Source organism: Eulemur rufifrons, chromosome 17 (assembly GCF_041146395.1).
Source record: "Eulemur rufifrons isolate Redbay chromosome 17, OSU_ERuf_1, whole genome shotgun sequence".
Taxonomy (NCBI): domain Eukaryota; kingdom Metazoa; phylum Chordata; class Mammalia; order Primates; family Lemuridae; genus Eulemur; species Eulemur rufifrons.
The window spans coordinates 57,300,215-57,318,093 of NC_090999.1; positions in this window are offsets into that span (position 1 = coordinate 57,300,215).

Consider the following 17,879-nt stretch of genomic DNA (forward strand, 5'->3'; position numbering starts at 1 on the left):
TTTCTTTAGATTTTGCTCCAATTCTTTTTTTTCCTTTACTTTTGATATATTTTGTCAAATTCAGTTTCTGTCTGTTATTGACAAAGATTAGAACTGTTACAAGGTATCAATTGTGTGTCTTTGTGGAAATACGTAAAACACAGATGAAAACAGGACCCAGAAAATGTATTTTGTTTGGAGATATAGATTTGAGAATCATTTCAAGGGAGTGAGTGAGATTTAAGATAAAGGAAAAATAGCATAAAATATAATTTTCGATAATGCCCAAGATAAAAGTGATTGATAAATTATTATAATAAAACAACACATAGCAAAAGTGTATAATGTTCTATTAACATATGTTAACAGCAGAATTATCCTTCTATTTCCTTTAGACTGAACAGTCTTCTGGAATCATAGACTTTCTATATCTTATTGTGACTAAATAGACATACACATAGCCTAATTAAACACAAGTGATAGAAAAATCTGATCTTGAACATATACAACATCTGATTCTCCAAACCTTAGAAACTATGTGTACATATTCTTTATTTTGTCCCTAATTTTAATCAAGTGGCATATGTTATATGTAGATGTACAATATGCTCTCTTGGTAGTATATATTGAAGCAGTCTTTTATTTTTTTATGCCTTATTAAAACAAAACAAACATAACAACTACACAACAAAAACTGAAGTATCCCAGAAAAGGTAATTGGAGAAACAGATAATATTGTCAATGCGTAAGTTAATTTTCAGTTGTAATTTGTGGCATCAATCTCTTTCCTAACTCTGTCTTCTCTGTTCTTCTCCTTCAAAATTTTGCTTTTTATTTTACTTCAATAAAACTAAATCAATCTAGACAAGATATCAGAGCCTTCTCAATTTTGAAAATGCAATTTAAATCCCATTACTTTTGTGGCAGACTACTAAAATGCCATAATACAAAGAATCCTAGTAATTACTTAAGATTGCCAGATTGTATTTTATCAACATTCTGTGAAACACAGTCTGCATCAAACAAATCTATTGATTTTTTTGTGGTTCTTATTAGTTTTCATAAGATTTTGACAGTGAGTCATTTTCATTTTTTTCCATTCCCCAGTGTGTTGAAAAATATCTCTTCCCTTATTTGTTCCCACTGTTGTTGACATAGTTTCACATGTTGCTGCTACTATTTGCCATCAGTGACAGGTACCTTAATCACTTTCAATTATATTTAATATGATATGATTCTATATTGTAGAGTTCTTAAAGTGTTTAATATGGCTTATTCAGCTACCTTAAACACCCTAAGGTAACATTAATTATTTGATTTAAACCTGCAGAACAAAGACACTTTGAAGTTACAATAAGAGTTCTAGTTCTGCTATTTACTTATGTCTTTAAAGGGGAGCAGGCAGAAGAGGGCGTTGAGGGATAATGAGAGAGAGAATGAAAATATAATAGAGGAAGGAGAAAATATAAAGGTATCAGCGCAAGGACATCTTGTGCCATAAAGAGCAAAGAGCTTACCCATGTTTTCCATTACTTTGGAATTACTTTGATTTTATTATTTTAAGACAGACTGTTAATGAATATGAATATTTAGCGTTTATATAGCCTTTCTATTTTCCAAGCACTTAGCTAATTAATCTTTAAAACACCCTTGTGAGGAGGATAAGTATTATTATACCTATTTGACACATAAAGGACCAGATTCACACAGAGAGGTTAAGTGTTACAGATTCTATTTAGCAAGCAATGAAATGGCAGCATGAGGATGAGAAATCCCAGATACAATGAGATCACACTTACATTACTTGGCAAGAATCATTTCATTTTTCATATTAAGTCAACCACTACTTATCCTATACTAATAGAACAAGAATGGTACTGGTCATAGACAGTTAAAAATAGCTCTTGCTTGGAGTAATGAAATAAAGAAGATGGCTTAATATAATAGTAAACGTAAGTCATTTAAACATTAGGAATAATTCTGAAGTCAGTACCTTTTTTCCTCTTCCCCCTTTCCTGTACCAACTGAAGAGAATTCAGTACCATTATGCTAGGACTGACATCTCTTATCTGTGTTTTTGTTCCCATTACCTCCAGACGTCTCCATAATCTTGTCCTAGCATGGACACTCTCGAGTCTTTATTTTCTTGGTTTCATTATTCATTCTTCAAATTCATGATGCTTATATCTGTTCAGGTGACAGAAGATTACAATGCATTTACAAATCATTACAATCTATTTATTGTCACTTTAATTTCATCCTTCAAACTTGAAACTGTTTTACTTAAAGAAAATTAAATTCCTTATGTGGGCAAATAAAAATAAAAATAAGTCTTTAAAAGACTATATCAATTAAATAGGACCATTTACTTTAGGATTTTCTTGGAGCTTTTTTTCTTATATCAAATTACCCTCACATCCTAGAAGACAACTGATAGCATGTGCCGATTTTTTCAAAAACAGTTAAGAAAAACATTTGAATTAGGATTATTAATTATCAGAACTGTGAATTACTTAGTCATAAAACTTTACTACTAATCCTATTATCAGTTGTAAGTATTGAAATACACTCCCTCTCATAAGGTAGATTTGCTTCCTTGGATGAAAACTTTGTAATACTAACTGAAAAACACTGACACAAACATGCAGATACAACTCTCCTAAGCCCCAAGATTTTGATCATTTAACTTTATAAATTCTATCATCCTTTCCATCACTGTCCAATAATTTGTAACATAAAATATTTTTGCTTTTACTATCTCTTTCTCATTTTACAGTTTCTTGAAATCTGGTTTTGACTTTGTCTCCTGAAGAAACCTCTCAGAATAACAAATGACAATGACAACTTTATTGCAATTTCAATGGCCTTCTTATTCACCAGTATACTCAAATTCCTTGCAGCATTTTGTATTATTTGATATAAACATTTTTTTTAACTCTCCTCTCGCCCCACATGCCTATGAGTCACCAAGCCCTGCTCTTCCTGTTTCCATATTGGATAAATTTCTTCTTTCAGAATCTCCAGACTTTTATCCTGTTTCAAATGTATCAATTGACTGAACTCTAAAATTAGCTTCTTAACTGACCTGGTAACCTTCAGTTTGCCCTCACAAAATCTTGAAATCCACCCTCTCCCACACATGAAGACTATGCAAATTAGTGGTTGAGAGCTCACATGTGGTTGTATTTCTTGATTTAAATCCTGGCACCCGCATTTGCTAGGTGCTTAAATAGCAGCCAATCACTTGAAGATTCCTTCCTTTGATTTCCTCTACTGAAAATATTGATGCTTGTGAAACGACCACTACTATAGTAGTCGTATTTGGAACTCAGTGAATAATTGCTGATATTGTTTGGACAGGATGATCTTTCTGAAACACAGACCTGAACGTGTGCATTTGATCTGTTTGAATTTTTCAAATACCTTTGTTTGTTTGTCTTTTTTGTTGTGTTGTGCTGGGTTTAATATTACATGTCTTTCCTTCTTAGTTTGTTACCATCTACCACAATTACAAACCAGAAATATTTACACTCACTCAATGTAATTTTGACTTTCCTATCTTCATGTACCCATGTACTTTTTCCTTGATTTTACTTGTGCCAGATTTCCCTTTCTTCTATTTCTACATCTCAAAAAACGTTAATTATTTTCTGGAACGCAGATAAAATAAGAATGTTACCCTCTCTGTGAAGTTTGTACAGGACCCAGCCAGAATTTGTTTCTCCACTGATGGTATTTCCTTAGTACTTTTCTGTTATTCCTATTTTTTTCACCCCTTCTAATTAGGAGTTAAGTAAGCCTTTGAGGGCATATAAATTGTTTACTAAACTTATATTCTCTATGGTGTTTTCTAATCAATACCAGCACATAGTAGGTGTTCAATTTTAATAGATTAATTAAAACTGTATACTTCTTTGTACTACAGGAGTTATAAGCAAGCTAACATTAGCTCATTAATGGATATTTTCAGCCCGCTGAATTGACATATCAAAGCTTAACAGTAAAAAAAAGTTTAAAAAAAAGGAAGGATATTATGCTTTCTTTTACTTCTCTGTTTTTCCATTTTTATAATGCTTTGAGTCACATCATAAATGAGAGTAATACTATATTTTGGTAGTTTTTACTGGGCACTTAAAAAATTATGGCTTATTTTTCTACTGTTGACAAATTGAGAAAATAAAAGTAACATTTGATTCTATGTAGCTATCAGTATATGAATAAAAATGGCTGAGAAGCATATAAGTATTGTTCCCAGAGACATTCAAGTGATTTCATTTATCATTTTTAAAAATTTCCGTAAAGCTTTCCTTCAAAGTGTTAATTAGTTCTGGATCATAGGTAAAAAATGAATAGTCCCATTTAGTAAGACCTGATTAAACTCCCAAGGCAGCAAATTCTATAGAGTTCATTTTCTTCAAGGTTAGAAGTATTTGAAATAACAACTTTTCCCAATATATTTTGTAATTATATTCTAAATATAAAATATTTTAAGCAGGTAATACATGCATATTATATAATTCATTATGTAAAATAGATATACAATGAAAATTATATATTTCTCTGAACACTATTAAAAAACTACTCAGTATCCATCCATATAGTAAACCACTCTAATCATATCAGGATTTACCCTCTTTGATTGTTTATACTAATAGAAGGATATATACAGCATGAATGTACTTTATATCCCTAAGTCATTATATCATATTTTTCGTCTTGAAAATGCAGTGTAGGTTTAATTTGATAATCAATTTTCTACAAATATGCTAAATCAAATATTTTGTCAACCTTTATTATGATTATTTATCACTGTATATTCCATCTAAAAAGGTTTTTGTGGCTTAAAATATTTTTAAATACTAGTATTTTGACTGAGAAGGATTTAGAAAAGGTCAAGGAAAATAAGGTCAGGGAAAACAGTTTAAGTATAAAGTTAGGGATAAATTCAGTACACAAAATATATGTCATTAGGGGTTGTATAACTTGCTAGAGATGGATTATAGATTTGAATCCTAAATTCTTAATAGTAGAGGAAAATGTTATCAGATAGAAATATTGTAGTCTTTATAAGATTTTTTTAAATGAAGCATATAGAAAAAAATACAGGAGAATAATTTCATGATCTTGATAGGAGAAGATATATGAAACAAAATCACAAATCATATTCCCAAATTAAATTTTACCAATTTTTAAAAAAAATACTGAAAATCTAAGACACCAATACAAATATGAATAGGCAAAAAATAGAGTAGGAAAAATATTTGCACCACACACGTATGATGAAGAAATTATTTCTAGAATATATAAAGAACTCTTACAAATCAATAATTAAAAAACATAGAACTCATTAAAAATGGTCAAAATATTAAATTTACTTTTCATATGGAAGATAAATTGATGGACAATAAACATAGGTTCTCAACAATGTTAGTGGTGAGAAAATTTAAATTGAATTTTCAGTGAGATGCCAATTTCATACTTGCTAGAATAGTTAAAAAACCTAAAGTACCAAACTCATAATTCAAGGGGCAATGGATGGAGTATGCAGGAATGTCTTGCCTCAATAGTAGAAAGTTAACCCTAGACTTTCTTTTTCTACGGTTAACTTTCTACTACTGAATAAAAGTTGCTCTGATTCTACCTAACAAATCTTAAAAGTGAGAGGCAAAAAGCTCAAACTATTTCTAATGATTTAACATTTTTCCAGAAAATTGGAGTAGAATTTTCTTCTACTTGAATAGTAGAAGTATATAGTCCCTATCTAGTATGTAGGGATACAAAATAAACAGTACCCAAAGGCAAATTCACAATGAGTGGTAGCTAATAAAAGACTAGCAACCACAGAAGTAAACAGGACAAAAGTTCTGGACCTAGAATTTTTTATGGAACTGGAGATAGCTTGGAGGGTACAAAGAGCACTTTTACAATTTTCTCAATGACTTCTTTTGAAATTGATCTGTTTAGAGTAGATATTCTCAGCATTCTCAGATTTTAGTAAATTCTGTTTCTTCCAGTTTTTAAATATGTTGGCATAGAGTTGTGAAAATGATTGGTTGTTTGTTTTTTATTTATTTTCTCTGTAAATCAGGCACCATTCCTTTGGCTCATCTATATCCAGGGACATGGATCACTTGTTTACTCAGCTGCTAGAGTGATTTAATTCACTATAGTTCACAACCCACCTGTGCTGACTTTCGTATCTGTGCCTCTAATTTCTCAGCAGCCACCACCCTAAGGTTTTCTTATTTCTGAGACCTGAAAAACCAGGAGCCTGCTCTGTGCCTATGAATAGGCACTGTCACTTCCTACCCAACAAACTTTCCTGAGTTATAGTTCAATGGGCCCCAGAAAAACTCTCAAAATATCCAGCAAACAGTTGATACCAAGTGGCAGGCAACCCCGTAACACATTCCCTTGTTTTTTCTCCTTCCTTATATGACTTGGTTTTCTTTTCATCTCTCCTTCGTCCCTGGAATCGTAATTTTTTCAAATTTGTGCTTTAGTTGTGCTCCATTGGTTTTGATATAAAATTTTAAATTAACACCATTTTAAAAAAAATTATATATTTCTCCTATTGCCCACAATTATTTCTGAAATTATGCCGTTTGTTGTTTTATATTAATTGTTATTAATTTCTTAGTTTCTATATGGTAGTCTCTTTTTAAATTTTTTTTTTAATTCCGTATCACTGTGATCAAAGAAGATTATCTGTAATCATTATTACTATTATTTCCTTTGAATTTATCAAGATTTTTCCGTGTCCTAATACATGGTCATTTTTCACTGAAGAGATCTTTTAACATTTTTTATGGTGTAGTTTGTTAGATGTTCCTTAAATCTGCCTAATTAATAACTTTTTAATATTATTTCTGTTTTTTCCCCTTAAGTAAAATATATTGAGATTTAATTGTCTTATAATTATGGTGTTTCTTTGGAAGTTCTTGTTTTTGAAAGTTTCTGCCACTTCATGCATTTGTGGTTATAATATCATTAATTATTATATTGTCATCGTGAAATGTAGTATTCAGCTTTATAAAGTTCACGAATCACCTCATTTTATCCTAAAATGAAGCTAAATGACCTAAATTCTGCCTTGCAATTTCTATGAAAGGATGATTGAGAGATAGAATGGATAGAATAAGAAAAATGACATACTAATAATTATAATTTCTGACTAACATAATAGAAGGAACTGGAAAAGGTAAAGTATTTAAAGCAAATTTTCAAGTACATTAATAAAGAGAAAGCTATAACTAGAAAGAATTTAGTAAAACTACCAAATGTCATGAATAAAACATAATATTAAAAGAAATCCAGAGGGAAAAGAGAGATCGCCTTCAGAAGAATGATGCTTAGTTTGACAGCAAGCCTTATTACAACAGAGAAGGCTGGATAATGCGGGATTATCTTTAAAACTGTGAAGGAAACTATTAATCTTTAATATCATAGCTTGATAAACCATCATTTGAGGATGAAGGCCAAGGGAAGACTTTGTTTTAAATATTATCAGCATTTGTATGTAGTTTACATGTATGTTTAATCCCCTCCCTACAATTCCATCGAGTGGATAATCATTATCTATCATCATCAGGATGATACAGCCAATGTTACAAATAGGAAAAGTTAAGTAAAGAGATGTTAAATAACTTGACCAAGCCCACCCAGTTTATACATGTGGCTGAGCTATGGCTCATGCAGGTGCATTCTGGCCCATAGGCTATTCTCTTAAGCCCATTAAATCAAATATAATAATGATAGTATAAAACATTATATCAAGTCTTACTTGGAGGCAAGAAATGAGACATGATTGAAAAACATGACAAAAATATAGGTAAGATAGAAGAGAGGTAATTGGAATTCTGAAGTTCTAATTACTTGAAATAAAACTGCAATTATGGATAATATGGCACCTAACTAAAGACAAATATGGTAAAGGATACTAAGGACACTGTATTATACAGTGTACTATAGAATTATTGATAACTTTAACAAGAAAATGATGAGTACAACATAAAAGAAATAAAAAAGAATGCTGCATTTCAAGTGAGAACAGGAAAAATTAGAATAAAAAATTATCCTTCCATAAAAGGAAAGGAAAAAAAAATCAATAAGCATAAAATAATCAGTAAATATTATATAAATCACAAATAGTGATAAAGAAAAAAAGTTCTAATATATCAGTTAAACTCAATGTGACCAGACTAAATTCACAAATTTTACAAATGAAAAGACAGATTGTCAGAAGATTAGATTTAAAAAAATTACATATCTTTATAAGAAACATATTAAAAACATATGTTTAAAAGATTCAGTGAAAAAATGCGGTTGGAAATTCAAAAAATGAGATTAAAACCACAATGAAAACATCTTTAATTTAAGAATAATTGGATAAGCAAAGCAATATTTAAAATTCAATTTATGGCTTTAAGTTGTCAATGCTCTCTTGCCAAAGATCAGGAGGAATTCATGTACAGTTGGCCTTATAGACTGGCTGCAGTGAGGGAAACCTCATGCAGTGGGGAATCTTGGGAAGTCTCAATAAGAGAATATGAAAATGAGCTTATTGTAGGATTTGGATTTGTGCTAAATACTTGTGAAAAGAGTTCAAGAAAGTAGGGTTTTTTTATAGATTGGATGTTCTAAGGGAGTGAGGAAAATTTTATGACTGGTTATGTTAATAATTTTATCAGGAAGGCAAGAAGAATGAAGAGAGGCTAGAGCTGTGCTTAGTAAATGAGCAATAGACACTCATATTAGCCTGGATAGGGGGATGCCTATCCTGTGTGTGTGTGTGTGTCTGTGTGTGTGTGCGCGCACGCACGCATGTGTGTGTATGTTTTTACACATGAGTGCTTGGACAATGATATTTCATCTGTGTTTAGACATGGTTACAGAAGTGGTCTGTAGTCTGGTTGCATCATGTAGGTGATGTGACCTTTTCTAATGTTGGTGTTTTATGAAATTGTTGTTTAACACGACAATGGCACAGTCAAGCTGTGAGTACCAAGCCAGCTTCTTGAGGTGAGAGACTATTTCCGTCTTTCTCAAAACCTTATGCAGGAAGCAAGAAAAGTTGAAATCAGTGAGCAACATAGTCATCTTATGAAATTAGAAAAATGAAAGGTATAAATCTCTCTAGGGTATGCAATGGAGATGTGACATAACAAACACCACTCAAGCAGAGTAGACAGGAGAAAATAATAAAGAGCTATAGTGCATGATGGGTAAGAACTGAGGGTTGGAAGCCAGACTGCCTTAGTTTAAATCCAGGATCCATGCTCTACTAGTTGAGAAATGTTAGGTACATTTCTTTACTTCAATATACTTTGGTTCCCTCTCATATCAAATAGGGATAAACTGATGGTAGAGTTGTGATGATTACATGAATTAATACATGGAAAATACTTATTAAGTGCGTAGTTCAGAATCAACAATATGTAAATTCTTTCTGTTATCATAAGAACAGAAACAAAATAAAAACAAAAAGAAGCTACAATTTACTTTTTATATAATAGTAGACCAATAGTCAGCAATAATACTATAATAGAGGTGCAGAATATTCTCTGGGGCAAAATTTCAAACAGGTATGCTGCAAATGATACACTGATAAGTCAGAAAAGGGGCCAGATGTTGTGCCTGTGGTAGCCAGCATTCCAGGGCCAGTCACAAACACCCGTGAGCAGGCTCTCAGTTTTCCCAGATGTAATGTTTAAATAATTTCATTTTCTATGTGAACAATGATAAGAAATACATTTGGAACCACTACATAAAGTAAATCTTACATATTTTGTAAGAATACATGTACGAAAATGTTTATAGTTAACCTGTTTGGATGCAAAGGAGAGTACACTTTCAAAAAAAAAAGAGAGATTTGTTTTAATGAAATATTGAATAACATATTTTGCCAATGTGAGTTACACAGGTATAGTCAGACTATTTAATATGGGATATTAAACAATGTATGTTAATGTTCTTTTGTTACTGTATATTGACAGCTATGATTTATTATATATTTTAATTATATGATAAAATATATTAAAGTTTATCCTGTTCATAGATTTCTCAAACATATAATACTGATTAAATATTAAACATATTTAATGTAAAAATTAAAGCATCAGCATAGAGATATATGTAGTGATGAAAAATAAATATCTTGTTACATTTGGGTGACAAATAGTCATGATTTAATTGAATTGCTGCTACCAAAGTAGTCTTGTTAATTTTCTCATTGTGTACACTTTATTGTGAAATGATGGTTAAAGGGGAACAGTAGAGATAATTTCAAATGCTTTTAAAAATTATTTTTCTTTTATGATTTCTTCATGCAGCTATAATCAGTTCAAATTAGTTCTTAGGGTATTAGTATTTTGTTTTTTTCCTAAAACATTCAGCAGAATTCTAATTAGAATGCTTAAACATAAATACTATAATTATAGTTCATATACTATTGATGAAAATAAATATCAAGAAAACAAAGTCTGAAAATGATCGTTTTATTGCAATCATTGCAATCATTGTAGCTAACTAAATCTCAGCCTTTTGGTCATATATCTTACTTATGATATATAAAGTGGTCTGCATTTTCTTAAGGGAGAAATATGATATTTCTGATCTTACCTTCTTTTATCAAAGATATTTCCTTAAGCAACATCAAACTAATGGACCAATCTAACTATAAAATCATTTTTTAAAAAACTTAAAATGTTAAGGAATGTCTCATAAAATGCTATTTACCATGTATTCTCCCCTTATATTTTTCTAATTGATTGACACATTCACATGATTCCAGGAATCATAACAACAGAAGTTTATACAATAAATATCTTAAAATAAATACATTGTTAATATTTTGCCCCATCCACTTTATTACATACTTTATTACCTATCCGTTCTGAGGTAACCACTTCTAATTGGTTTCTTTATAACCTTCCAGAGATTTTCTTTACCAAATAAGCAAGAAAATTAAGCAAATATGAATATATGTTCTATTTTTCCGTTTCATTATACAAAACAGTGAGTATAAAGTACCATTTTCTATCCCTTTGCTTGCACATTGTATATTTAGAAATATTTCCATATTAATAAATAGAAAAGGTTCTTAATTATGTTTTGTATCTTTGAGGTATAGCTTACCTATAATAAAACTCACAGATATTAAATGTTAAATTTTATGAGTTTTGATTATTTTAAACTGTCATATAACATCACACAAAAGAATATATAAAACATTTGATTTCCTCCTTACCTGAACAACTACTTTCTAATTTCTCTGACAACATATAAGTTTTTCCCATTATATAGAATCATTTCTGGTATAGTCTTATGGGTCTGGCTTCTTTTAATGAACACAGTGCAAGCATGATGCATATTGTTTTGTATCAGTACTTACTTTTCATTGGTAAGTTGAGTAGTAATCCATTTTATAGACAAACCACAATTTACTTATCCTTTGTTCCATTGTTGGACATTTGTGTTATTTCCAGTTTTGACTTTTAAAGGTGCTGCGAACATTTAACAAAACTCTTTTGAGGACATATGTTTTTATTTATCTTAGGTAAAAACCTAGTTATGAAACAGTTTGGTCATAGAATATGTAAACGTTTAACTTTACAAGGCATTGTCAAATAGTTTTTCCAAAATAATTTTATCATTTTATGCTGTCAGTTGTAATTTATAAGAATTCCAGTAATTTTATATCCTCCTCAACAGCTTTTTTTTTCCAATTTTTTGATTCTAGTAACACTAGTGGGTTTGATATCTCATTGTGTTTTTAATTTACATTTTCAGGTGACATTATGTGCAGTATCATTTCATGTGTTTATTTACTATGTGTATATTTTCCTCTATGAAGTGTCCCTTCACTATTTGGTCCTTTTTATTCATTTGTCTTTTTACCGATAACTCATAATTTTTTTTTATATATTGTCAATATGAATACATAAATTGACAGATATAACTAAAGCAATATTTGCTAGTCTATCATTGCCTATTAATTTATATGATAAGCTATTATTAATTTTTTAAATTAATTTCATATATGTTCTTATCCGCTAGTGAGTGATTCTGTCTGATCAATAAAAATCTTTGACTATCCAAAGATTATAAATATATTGTTTTGTATTTTCTTCTAGAATCATTATGGTTTTCTTTTATATTTTTAGGTTTATGATTCATAATGAATTACTATTTGTATAGTGTGAGATAGGTTTGAGGCTCTTTTTTCTATACAGGTATAAACTGCATTTATCATTATTTGTTTTAATGAGTGTTCTTTCTACATTAAGTTGATGTAGCACCTTTGTTTTAATTTAATTTTCTGTGTATGCATCAGTCTATCTAGACCCTTCTACTCCATTGTTATATTTGCCTATTCTTAGCCTAACACCACTAAAGATTATTGGAATGTTGTAGTAAGTCTTTAGTGAGGTAGTTTGTTTTCCACATATTTGTTCTTGTTGGAGAATGTTTTTTACAATTCTACCTCTTTGCATTGTCATAAAAATTACAAAACGATCTCATCAATTTCATAAAAAACTACTGAAATTTTCATTGTAATTGTGTTGTTTATATAGCTCATTGGGAAGCATAGAAATTTTAACTATATTGAGTCTTCCAATATTATATTTCTCTAGATATTTTTAGATTTAAATTTTTTTTAGTACTCTTTTAACATCATCTTTCTTTCACAATATTCTGTTGGAATTTTTTTCACACTCTTATCTTTGTGGTAAGCAATTCCAACTTCCAAAGATCATCCTGAGAGTATGTACAAGACTGTATTTCCATTAGTAGTTGGTCATTCAGGTATGTACTCTGCAGCTATACTTTCCTGAACTGCTTTAAGGAAATAAGGAAGTTCATGTACGTTTTTTGTCTAGATTTATTTCTATTTCAATTTATAGTTAGAAAGACACACATTTTTATGTTTGGAACATTCATAGAAGACATTTTTATTTTTTCCACACTGGTAGTCTGTTAGAAAGGCTTTATCTGTTATTATCTTGGAATTAATTATACAAGGTATGGCTAGTCCAGGAGGGGCTATGCAGCATACAGGATCTTGTAATCATTGACTAATAGGGAACCATAAAAGTTTTAAAAAAGAATTTATACTAATCACAGAAAGAACTTCACAGTTAGATATATACAGGGCATTCAATTTAAGACAAATTTAAAACAGCTTTCTGGGAGCTTTTTGAATCTTCTGATCCGATCAAATCTAAGTATTTCACTTACTCTTGCATCATAAGACCATGTGGTCAGTACAATTTATTTTAACTATCTTCTTTTTGTATATATTAACACTACATTATGCATATAGTTTTCTTTTAATATTGCTAATTGTACAGGATGAGTTAATAGTTGGATAGAGGATCAGAAAAATGGAGAGCAAAAAATAGTGTCTATGTATGAAAGAAATTGGAGAATATAATTGCAAATGAGACCAAGTAGATTTACTGATGTTCTGGCTGTGTTCACTCTGTGCTGTCCCCATGAGCATGCTAGTCTGGACCTTGGGAAGGCCAACTCAAGGGAAAGCCTAAGTCAGTGGAGGACACTCATTCACCTAGAATTGCTGCCCTGCCCCTGTGTGAAGCAAGGAAGAAATCCCTTTTAATAGAATATTTGAATAGACTTGTTCCACCCATTCAGTTAACAGACTAATAGCTGCATCTCTCAAAGAATCTGTTACTTCTTTAATTTTCCCCTTCCTATGCTGAAAAATCTCAATTTAAATCAATTTCCAAATAACATTTTTTTAAGAATAATAAAGTAAGGTACAAGAAAGGAAAAGAAAACAAAAGCTCTGGGTTCCCTATGTGTCACTACTTAACTTTGGTTTTCTATTTTAAAAAGGTTAAATGCATACTAATTCTTTTTAAATTTAATCTGAGATTTCCATACAGTATTTATTAATGTAATCGTATCACTTTTTTGCGACTTTTTAAAGATAAGACATATGTTAAAAATTAGATCAACTAAGTCTCTGCAGAGTAAGTTAAGATACCATATATTTATAAGTTGAAAAAATTGTCATCATGCACTTAGGACCCAGGGAGAATCTGCTAATAAATCTTATAATTGAGATAGGAGATTTTCTGAACATACTGGGGCATTTTCACCAATTATCTACTATAGCCTCTATATGCCCTTAATGATAGCCATTAATTATATGCACATTTTTCTGAGGCAAATTGAGAAAGTGAATGGTAAAAAAGAAAGGAACTTTTATTTGCGATAATGCATGAAGCAAATATAAGCTAATATAAAAATGCATGATAAATTCCGATTCTAATTTATATATGAATTATAGTCATGTTCATCATTAAAATAATAATGATGTTTAAAGACAGGTATATAATTGTATCAAGCATACTTGTATTTTATGGAAATTGATGCTTAACATACACTTAGCCTATTAACCACCCCTAAGCAAATTGTGACTTACCTGTAGATATCTGGAGTCCCTATATAGTTTTAAACTATACACTTTAAAAGGTGCACTGACAGTTCCCCTATTTCTCTCTGCCTTTTGTCTCTTGAGTGGCCTTGCCTGGTGTACTGGGTTTTCCTCAGGGAGCTGTGAGTGAAATAAAACTTTTAAACTTTCTAGGTCTCTCTCTTGACCTATATCTGGTCTTATAAGACCTCACCCAAAGGTAATAAGATTAAAACGATCATGTATTCTCAGATTCCTTGACCTTAAGCATAGTTTTAACAGAGCATGATAGTATGATATAATTTCTAGGAAAAATATCTGGATTTTTTTTATTCCAATAATTTTGTGAGAAAAGTTAACTCTATATCCATAGAGTTATTTTTTGTATCTGAATTAAGGAGCAGACATAAAATACATTACATCTATTTTTTTCATATAAGTATCTCATGTAAGTGTCCATTCTTTCAAGTAGCTCTTAATGTAAGACTGTGGAAAACTATTTTTTGTGACTAGAATATGAGAAGTGAAGTCACTTTTCTTCTGTTCTCAGGATCTGAAATTCAGTGCTGCTTGAGGTGAATGGTGTGTAATTGGTGAAGCACAGCCTAGGTCAATGTTAGTGTAAGTTATGAAAACTTTCAACTTTTGGTTGATGTCATTTCTTGCTATTAAAATAAACATGTATTGACAAAATCTCAGAGGCAAATGTATTGAAATTGCCTTAGACATATATTCCTCAATTTTTCACCTATATTTTAAGGCTTTCTTGTAACTAACATAGGCAGATGTTCTTTGATTATGTTGAAGTAGCAGCCAAACTTTTAGTCATAGAAAAGATTAACTGAAAAGGATACTGCTCAATTCAGAGTAGTCGAAACTATTCAGAGCCATATAAACATTTCCAAGAAATAGTCACAATTAAAAACAATGAAAGCAGACTTTTACAGAATATATAAAATTAAATTTGATATGGAAATGTACCACTTTTATAACTTATAATAAATATAAAATCTAATAACAGTGAAAAACCTTAAACTATCACATAAACTGCTATTAGCTGAAAATATGAAACGCACTTGAAGTACTTCCATGGTAAAGAAAATGTAAAAATTTTTCAATGTTCTGACCTTAGAGTTCACAATGAAATGCCTACATGGCACTAAATCAGGAACATTAGGTAAGATCTTTCATAATTCACAGTGTGCAGTATATTTTATTTTTCTCTAAAGTCCCATTTTATAGACTATCATTGGAAGCAAAATAGTCTGCTTGATGGAACAATGGACTGATTCAATATGTCAGTTTCCATGTTCCTATCCAGTGGACTGACAAAAAGTAATACGAATTTAATTTAAAATAGGGTAAATCAAGCATTGCTTTATGAAGACCATTTGCATGTCATGTAGGAGATCTTAAACAAAAGTACTTTTGTGGTTATAGAAGCACATAAATACCTGGGCAACTTTTAAAAGCTTAACATAATTTTTCCTCTAACAAAATTTACTATGAAGGATAACCAAATGAATTTTTTCCCACTGATAAAACAGATCTCAAGTATTGTCTAAAGAAAATAAAATAGCATTTCTTCTACTTATGGCTTATAGCCTTGTAATGCAAAATGAATATAAATCATTCTAGGGAAGAAAGTTTTAATGAATAATTTTCTTATTTTCAAGCCTTTACATAGAGCTTAATACACTTAGCTGGTATAGAATTTGGTGAAAGTATTGTAATATAATTATATAGCCTTTGGAAGCCTTTCATGATATCAAAGCTATTATATTCTGAAGCTAGATTTGAGAATTTATTTTATTTATTTCTTTTATCCACCCATATGCCTGTAATACATGTATGTGTTTATACACACAAAAACATATATACAAAGGAAGAGCATTCAGTATCAATTAGTAACTGAAATATATTTTAGGAAAGGAATGAGAAATATGTCATTCTTGTATTTAGACTATATTTTAAGGGAAAGCAGATATATGGCACCTACAATTCTCTTTGCTTGTATTGTAATTATAAAAATGTTTCTTATTGTTTTTATTCTGTTCTGATACAAAGAATTCATGTTTTTCTTTCATCTTGTCAGTAAGTCAAAATGCAAATTAGAGAAGAGATTTTTTAAACATTAAGTGAATGAGAAACTTCCTCCTGTTAACTACATGTTTTTTGTGAGCATTCTCATCCACATATGGAAAAGAAATACAGAAAAATCACAGTTTAGCATAGTCAGAAACTGTTTTCCCAATTGAACCTGATTGTTGTATAAAATATGGTTTGCCATAAATGATTTTCAACTTAAAGAAATGATAGTCTTGCATCTTACCATTCTGCATATTTGCAGTGTGCACTCTACCCCCTTGCTTCCTTTTTCTACATTTCTGACACTAGTGCTCTCCTACATTCACATTGATCAGTTGCACACCAGGGTACACTTCAGTGCAGCCTCCCCTTGTAAAAACCATAGCACTTGAAAGGAACAAATTGTCAAAGAAAGAAGAAACGGTAATGTAGAACAGGGAACATTATGTATGGTAATTTTTCTTTGTTTAAATATTATAAAATATATTTTGAATAGTGAAAAAACGATGTGATAAGAAGCAATAAAAAAAAAGGGAGAGAATGTAATTTGGAAGCGACCAAGGCACAAATCATGTACCAACAGAAAAGAATTCTCTTGAAGCTTGTCAGAAAAAAAAGGAGGAAAAAAGCAAGAACTTGGATTTCTGATGCATTAACTAATTATATATTATCCATTTCATAAGTTGTAAATTATGTTTTGTTTAATTTAAAGGTGCATGATTCAAGACTCTAGATGATCTCCTCTCATAGCACGTTCATAGACGTTTTTAAGAAAAATTTCTAAAGGCATTAATGCAAACTAGAGGCAAAACCAATAAAGAAGTGATCTGGTTTAGAATGTATATGCCTTAAATAGAACTAAGTTATACAAAAATGAATATATTCTAATAAAAATGAATTATCCATTATTATAGAATTTCTCTAATAAGAAACTCAGTTATATTTTCGTATAGCAAAACAAATATTTTCTGTTTGACATAAAGAAATCATCTTTCTAATACCTTTCCTTTTTCTTCTACTTTTTGAATCTGTGTGTCCCTTTTTCTCTCTCCCATGTGCAAGTTTTCTCATTCTCAGTCTTGCTCACACATGCACATTAGAACTTAAGCATTTCTAATTCATTGATAAATCAGGGAAGTAAATATGAAGTGATTTTCCTAAATTTTATTTTCCTTTACTATTGTTGCCGGTTGGGGGGTGAGGGGGGAGAGAATGAAAGAAAGAGGAAGAAAGGTAAAAAAAATCATAGAGTGGTCATAGTATCCAATTGCTTCAATAATCTAAAAATTATTTTTAAATGGTTGTAAAACTGATAGAAAACATTTTAGAGTCAATAATGTGTCATGCAAAATGTATAGAGAAAATTATA